We start from the raw sequence: 8,972 nt of genomic DNA on the forward strand, positions 1-8,972 counted from the left end.
TGAAAATTTCCCCCTTCCCTGCCAACGCCTTCGGTGTGACGCCGCCTGGCAGCTGCAGCCTTGTCCAGCTCTCCTGAAGTTGCAGAAATTCTGGGCAGCTCAGGCTCAAAGTGTGTGTTTGTGCTCAAGAGTAACATGTTCCTGAGTCACACAAGGATCCTCCCTCTCCCAGTGCTTGGTCACTGCATTCTCTCCTAGCTGAGGTGGCAAAGTAGTGTTTACCTTACCCTGAAGGAATGCACAGTACCCTCACCCTGCTCTCTCGTCTCATTCATCTTCTGACGGCATAAAGGGGGGGGAATGCTCTAGTGGGGGAGACAGGCAGGGCCATAAAACAACACAGCCAAGTTCACAAAAGAGAATTTCATGTGCAAAACATGCAGTCACTCTAAGTACGACAGAGTTGATTTTAGTTTCATCTGTGCTTTGTGCCTAGTGGTTGTTCTGTTACTGAGTTTGACAGTCCCTGAGCAGTGAGGATGTTCAGCACAGCACAGGATCAGACTCTCAGGAGTTGTTTACAGTAGAAAAGTTGTACTCCCTTTAACTACAGCAGCAGAGCGAACCTTATACAGCCCCCCCCTACTGTGGACTCAGCTATATCAGAAAGATGCTTATAGCATTTTAGTGATTCTTGTAGGGGCAAGGGAATAAGTTAAAGCAGCAGAACTCACCTTTTGTCCATTATAGCTACGTCCATAGTAGGGCTTTTTACCACTGTAACTTTTTTTAAAAGTGAAAATCACGCCCCTAACAGAAATAGTTATACTTGCAGTGCTTTTAAGCGGACACCAAGCCTTAGTGAAACATTCACCTTTGTTCGTGCAACTTCCTTCATGGTGGTCCACTCACGAAGTGGCCTTTTAACTCCAGTTGTAAAATGTGCTGGAAAGTGGACTGGAACTACACATTCACCATAAAGGCAGCAACGCAATTACTCGGTGGTCAGGCTTTCACCAGACAGCGAGTACAGTAGCCACAACAGACATATCACTACGATGAAATACACTGTAAAATATAAACCAATGCAAATCAGTTAAGGAAATAGTTACATGGTAAGTGGAAAACAAACAAACCCTATGAGGAAGCACTGATAACTGAGTGACGTACTGAACATAGGAAAATTAGTTGCAGTGAGCATTCAAATTACTTGGACAGAAACCAAATCACAGCAGCACAACCTAAGCTATGAAGTAAGTGGCTGGGTAATGAGAAAGTACCATATATTTGCATGTCTGCATTTCGCCATAGCACAAGGTGAAAAACACACAAACAATGGTCTCAGCCTGGGACCAATCTCCTCAGTTCAAGTCTTTGACTTCCCAGCGATCTTGTTACCGTCAGTGTAGGTAAGGGAGGAGAGAGGTAATCTCATGATGTCACTGTCCCCCACTTTATACCCTCAGGCCATGTGCCTGGAAAATACTAGCCCAGAGGTGTCCCAGTGGGCTTTGCCGAGTCCCAGAGTTGGGCAAAGCATATTGTGTGGTGCTTGCGCAACTCCCCTACAGAATTGTAAGTCACAACTCCCCTGCTGATCAATGGTCACCCAACCCCCACCTGGATGTGGATCACCTCCCTCACTGTCACTGGAGAAACAGCGGTGGGTGACTCCCAAACTCACAATATATTTCAAAAACCACCATAACAGAATCTCCTTACCTCATACAGACCAATGGTATACATACCTCGACAGAACAATGGGCTTCAGCAGATCACAACCTTTCATAGGCTATCGCACATGGCATGCCTTGTATGAAAGATCACGACCATATATAAATGATGAGTATGGGGGTTATAGGGTACTACTTTAAGGTAGCATGTGTCATAGTGGGGTTTCAGAGAAGCTATATTGCCCATAAACTAAATCAAATGTATAGTAGGAGTTTATGAAAAACTAATTTTCATTTTCTGAGCCAGAGCAATGAGTTGTCATGCAGCAACACGCTAGCCAGGTGTTGTAGCGCATACATCTGCCTTCTTGGGCTTTGTTGGGTGGCTCTCCACCTACCAGGGGAACTGGGATTTTAATAATGACACAGCTCATGTTTCAGAGGGTCTGAGAGATTTTTCAGGATCTGGTCAGGACTTCTAAAAGATGGTTAGTTAGAAGTTAACATTTCAGGTCTGTCAATCTTGCTGATGTGTCATTTAGCGCTGAACTTCAGGCACAACCCTGCAAGGTGTAGGGCGCCTTATGGGAGCTGCTAAGCGTCCTCAAATCCCATTGACTTCAATGGGAGTGGAGAGCACTGAGCCCCCTGCAGGATTGTGCCCTCAGGGAATTTGTGCACAATGTGTCAGAAAACCTGTTCCACTGAGTCTCAGAGCCCAGGTCACCCTGACTCTCCCCCCGCCATTCCCGGGGTCTCTGAGTCCAGGCTTCAGCTCAAACCCAGATGTTTACAATGCAATTTAATAGCCTCACAGCCTGCAGCCGAAACAACTGACCTGGGCCAGCTACAGCTGTGCGGTGGGTCTATTATACCCCTCCCCGAATGCAGCCACCTTTGGGGAGCAAAGTACCTCCTGTTTAACAGCACACAGCAACTTTACATAAGTTTAGGGCAGGAACCGAGGACACCAGGGTGAATGCTTTGACTTGCAGGAATGGCCTTAGGATTTGTAATGGCCACGAGCTGTCAAAATCTTGGTTTTACCTCTCATCTGAAACAGAACAGCACTCGACAGCATGCTCGGATTCATTGCTACATCCGGAGGGAAGAGTGCCGCCTTCTTCCAGCAAATGATTTTTCCAGGTCTCCCATCCATGTAATAACCCAGATCCAACACTGTGTAGTTCATGAAGTGTGAGGCGTTCACAGCATGCATTGTCACTGATACTAAAGAGAATTAATCAAATAACGGTGAGTAATATTGGTTGCTAACTTTTGCAATGCTTCCATCAAATTACTGGTGCATACATTTTCCCAATAATTAATAAGTTTTAAGATGAAAGCTGAGTGCTATTCAGAAAGGTACAGATGACACAAGTAACATCAGTTGCTAAGGCATCTGTGGGTAAAACGTATTTTTATACAAAATGCATAAGAGCCAAATTTGACTTACTGCATTTACCCAACTGGCTAAAATGCCTGTGATGAACAAGCTGAGAACATCTTTCGTACATGCAAATGAAATTTATTTCATTAAAATTAAATGTATTTCACTTGATTTCCCAATTCTAAGTTGATCCAGGGATGTATAAGCCAAAACATGAACAGCAATTATAATGGTTTCCTTTCAATGGGATAATCATTATGGCAATAGGTCTGTGTGGCAAAAACAAGTAGGTAACCATACAGTAGAAACTCCCCAGAGAAGCTGCTAGTGACACCATAGAGCCCTTTTGGAGTGTTTGAAGCCAGCCCCAAAGGCTTGTAAGGAAATAGCCCTCAAATCCCCCGCTGATCTCCATCCCCAGGGAGAAGTGGTTGTGATGGGTTAGATCACAGAAACCCCCTTGGGAACTGCCACCTGATGTTCCCAGACTACCTCTGAGCCTGTTTTCCCTGCCAGCTTGGGACTTCAGTTCCTTGCCTTGTTTGAGTCAGACACGCTTGCCTACTGCAAACACAGATCCAAGTCTGAACCACGTCGCGCACAAGCTGCAGGCTTAACTGAAAACAGCTTAAAAAGTGCTGCTGTCTCCAGTATTCAAATACCCAGCTCCCAAAGGGGTCCAAACCCCAAATAAATCCATTTTAGCTTTATACAGGGTAAACTCATAAATTGTTTGCCCTCAATAACACTGATAGAGAGAAATGCACAGCTGTTTGCCCCCCCCCCCCACCCCCAGGTATTAATACTTACTCTGGGTTAATTAATAAGTAAAAAGTGATTTTATTAAATATTTGGAACCACTTAAATCCTACTTTTTGTAAAAAGACAGACACAGCAAAGTAAATTACCAAACAAAATAAAACAAACCAGGCAAGTCTATGCCTAATACAGTAGGAAACTAAATGCAGGTAAATCTCACCCTCAGAGATGTTCCAATAAGCTTCTTTGACAGACTAGCCTCCTTCTAGTCTGGGTCCAGAAATCACTCACACCCCGTACTTACTGTCCTTTGTTCCAGTTTCTTTCAGATAGTCTTTCCACCCCAAAGGATATATCTTGAGCCAGCTGAAGACAAAATGGAAGGGTTTAAATAGACTGTCTCTTGTGGCTGGAAACCCCTTCTCCTCTCCTATGCAGAATCCAGCTGCAAGATGCAGTTTTGGAGTCACATGGGCAAGTCACATGTCCATGCATGACTCAGAACTTTACAGGCCGACACCACATTCCCAGGAAAGCTCAGATGTGGACTGGCATCTCTCAAAGTTCATTGTTAGCTTAAGTGTTTCTTGATTGGGCACTTACTGAGAATAGTCTTTTCTCAAGCAACTGACCAACTGCTTCACTGAGGCTACTTAAAATCAAACAAGTACACAACCAATATTCATAACTTTGAATACAAAAATGATACATGCATGTAAATAGGATGACTATATACAGTAGATCATAACCTTTGCAGAGATATGTTACACGGTATATCTAGCATAAAACATATTCCAGTTAGGTCATATTTACACTCATAAGCATATTTCTACAAAGCATTACGGGGTGCAATGTCACAGTGATTATAACACATCAAGGACTATGTCCATTTCATACAAATCACACTGGAACACTTGCACATGTTGATCTGTTGGCTAGAGCCACAAACTAAAGACCAAACCACGTTGGTGCTAATTAACATTTGTGTTAAGTATCAGGGGGTAGCCATGTTAGTGTGTATCCACAAAAACAACATGGAGTCTGGCGGCATCTTAAATACTAACAGATTTATTTGGGCATAAGCTTTTGTGGGTAAAAAACCCACTTCTTCAGATGCAACTGAAGAAGTGGGTTTTTACCCACAAAAGCTTATGCCCAAATAAATCTGTTAGTCTTTAAGGTGTCATTTGTGTTAAGGACTCTCAAGGAACTCAGAGGTCCAGAGGATTACAGCCTCTGTCTTATGCTTTTAGAGATCCAGACTCAGGATCTAGAGCAAAGTGACTATTAGTGGGTTTCATCCCAGTCCCTATTTATGCAATTCATCAAGCCTCTGGAAAATTCAGCTGGCCTGGCCGTTTCCACACACCAGAGTCCCCAGACTGAAGTAGGCGAGAGCATCACCGGCAAGAATCACTTTTTATTTTGCCTGAGCTGGAGAGTGAAAGGAAGGATTAATTGTGAAGTAGAAGCGTGTAATCTAGATAGAATTAAGGGGCACGGACCGCGCTATGTGGGGGAATGCTGCAGCTCAGGAGTGAAGAGGCTGACAAAGCTGGGTGGGAGAAGCGTGCACTGTGTGTAGGTGTAGCTGCCCCTGCTCTGTGCTATTCTTCCCTCACTTTTACAAGCACTCAAATGACTTGACCAAAAAAAAAAAAAAAAAAAAAAAAAAAAGAAGAAAGAAAGAAATCAAAGCTAGATGTTTATTAGAGCAGGAGCGAAATTCTATGAAGTTTCTCCTGCTGCAAGTTGGAACAGTATTTTGTTATTGTGTGTCAGTGTATGTGCATTTTTCAACACATATATACTTAAAGGCAGCCTGAATACCTTCCAGCACAACAGCTGGATCACACATGTAGATTACCTTTGCCATCAGAGCAAGAGCACCTGCTGAGAGTGTGAATCTCACTGTACTAAAAGTGCCATTTCAAGGCTGAATGAGTCAATTACAAAGAAAACTGTCAGGGGGTTTGGTCTTTACTGTTTCCAGGAACCCACAAAAGCAGCTGAAGAACTGAAGTGCCAACAAACAGCACTGCAGATTTTCTTCCTGGGCTGATGCCTCCTGCTAAAGGGTTTAGCACTGGAGCACAAAAGAACTGACACGAAAGGTATTTGGCAGAGATGTGAACTTTACACAACATTTGTTTCTGTACTTGGATATGGGAAATGGGATGACTTAATTTGGAATGGGAGAGGCAAGACAGCCGTCCAGAAAAGCGCAAATCATGTTGCTTTTGGCAAAAGGTGAAAAGGGGAGCGGAGGGGTGTGACTGTCCCTGCGTAATGTGAAGATGCTGGGAGGAGATAGAATCAAAGTACAGTGCAAAGTGTGTGTCTCAAATTCACCGTCAGGGTAAAACTGGCCCTACTCGATGAACTCAGGTTTATGCCCATTTACACCAGCTGAAAATTTGGCCCTGCATTCACAATATACGAGGGAAGGCCATTATAAGCAGCGTACCCTGCTCTCAGAAGAACATGCCCCCTTTGAATAATTCACCCCGTGTCAGCTCTAAGTGAGCCCTCAGAACCACCAACAGAACTTGCTTCGCATTAGCGCCTCTCAGAAAGGTTCCCTGGCCCTGCCTTGCCTGGCTGCGTTCTCCAGCACCTCTGTCTGTTCGTCTACTCCAGCCCCACTGCCTTAGGGCTTGGCCTTGCTGGAGCTGCACTGTGAGCTGGCTGTTTCCAGCTCTACCATCGCGCATTCAGAACACAGCAGCACTGATTTGCACATTATCTCCCACCAGGGACTTGGTCGGTTCTAATTCTGGTCTCTGCTGACCTCGGGCCCATTCTCCTTCCTCTTACTGCAGCACCAAAGCAGATATGGTACAGCAAGGGGGATCCTGTCCCCGAACCAGGCTCTTTTCTCACCAAGGGCTCTGGTGAAAGCTCTGCACATGCCTGACTCCAGTCATATTAGTGCTGAGCTTTACGTTGGGGCACGTCCTGCATATAAAACCTGGCCTCTGGACCCTACTTAAAAGTGGAATTAAGCCCTGTCCACAGAATGAGTTGGACATCCCTGCTGCACCGCCTAGCTTGACTAACGTATTATAGCATCATAGGAATTAGGGCTGGAATTTACCTCAGGAGCTCGTGTTCTCCCAAGAAAAGCAAGCTTGTCAATAGAACCCAGGGCCATACCAAGCATAGTTGTGGACTTAATGAGCTATTATTGACCGCCACTTATGGCTGTATTGGAACACTTATTTGTTCCCCCGTTAAGCTATAAACTGGCCACGTTTGTCTTTTTACACCTATTGAAAGCGAGCCCATAACTGAGCAACTGAGCATGTCACAAAACAAACAAACAAACAATCTAGAGGAACAGTCTACAGGGCCCCCCAAGAATTTTGCAATTTGTCTTTCTGTAATTAGAGAAATTAGAACTTCGCTTGTCCCCTTCTTTTCCTTATTTTAAGCACAGGCTGGAGTTGGAGTGAGATTGTGTGAGTGACATAGGAAAACAAATCAATGGAGCCTTGCATTTTGTCACGAAGGCAGTCAGGCTCATTGTTCTGGTCAGTGGTGGCCTGGGCCAGCGACTGACTGGGATGTGTTTCCAACTTGCATTAGTCTTGCCCTACCCAGTCAAGGTCTCATTTTGCACAAGGATAGCCACTGCCTGGAGAGGTCATGCAGGCATAACTGAAGAATCGCCTTCCTCTGCAGCCTCTGCTTAGAACAGAAGAGTACTCAAACAGTGTTCTTACACTTCAGTTCCCTGTACAATAATCTTTGCTTAGGCTACCTAGCCTCCTATGAGTCCACCCAAAGTTAACTGTAAAACAGAAAACTCGAGGAAATTAAAAAGAACAGTATCTTTAAAAAACCGTCCCCTTGTTACCCAGGATTTTCCAAACCTAAAACTGGGGTAACTTCACCTGTTTTCCCCAGGTGGAGTCAGGAATCAATGGGGAGACAGCACCTCCCTCTGATAAATGACTGGTACAAACAGGAGTGATTTCCCCTAACGCTCCTTCTTTATTGAATCTCAAACACACACTTATGCACAAGAGCAATAGGTTTAGAGCATCCCAAACAGTGACCCAAAGTCTGAAATTGTTTCAAGTGATCAACAGCTGCGCTAACGGGTGGGGGGAGGCAGCTCCTTCCATCCAGCTTCTGGGGAGAAGAGGTCAGCCTCTCTCCAAAGAAAAGCTCCTTTGAACTGCTCCAAAATATATTCTTTTAAAGTTTTATTGGTAACTCCTAGTGACTCCTACTAGTCACCATAGTAACCACTAGTGGGTCACTAATTCCCCTAGCTTCATCAAATTGCTCCTTATCCCTTATCAGCAAAGCATGTCTAGTCATAATTAAACTTATGTCAGGGGCACTCAAAGTCAAGGTCACCTATCCCCCCCACTCCCTTCCATTCTCATGCTCCATTAACTGTTCCATCCTCCCATTTGGATTAGCAAAACTGCAATCATGCAGCTATTTGGCCTAGCCTCTCAGAGCCCTAACAATATGTTATTTGCTTTTCAGCTAACAGGGGCTGGACACAAAATGGTTGCAGTAACGTAGAGTTTCATTCTCCCATAACATCCCTTCTGTCTGATTTTAATCCCACTACGGTTACTTGTAGCCTAAATTACTGAGGATGAAATTAGAGAAGACACTCAAGACATACTTAGTTTACTTTGTCACTTTTGTGGGTTCTCCCCTATCACAAGAACCAGCAAAACATTTCGATATATGACAAAGACATTCCAGAGATAATCAGATTGTAAAACCAGAGACCTTGGAACGGGGACTCCAGAACCCATGTAACAACTGAAACTACTCTACTTTTCTGCACATCCCTCCCAGATTGGCTAGATTTACCCCCCCCCCCCAAGGATCCTTAATTTGTCTTGCTCTTACTGAACCTTTCCATGGCATTGTAGGCAAATAACTACTTTAGCCCCACAGGTATTCAAGTATCTTACAGTGGCTTTCTACAATTAAGGCAATATTGGTTTGAGATGGAGAAAGTGAAATACTAAAAAACTGAAAGCTTAAAAATGTTTTTATTTGCTTACCAAGATAATAGCTCCTCTCAATATAGAGCGAAGAAATTAAAGTCAACTGAAATAGAAAACTCATGAATATCAGTTAACGGATCCCAGGAACAATCCATACATAGGGAAGCATCACTTAGTACCTTAGATTATACCAAATATTTTATTTGGAAGTTAGCAGAAAGAGTACAG

Source organism: Natator depressus, chromosome 21, assembly GCF_965152275.1.
Source record: "Natator depressus isolate rNatDep1 chromosome 21, rNatDep2.hap1, whole genome shotgun sequence".
Taxonomy (NCBI): Eukaryota; Metazoa; Chordata; order Testudines; family Cheloniidae; genus Natator; species Natator depressus.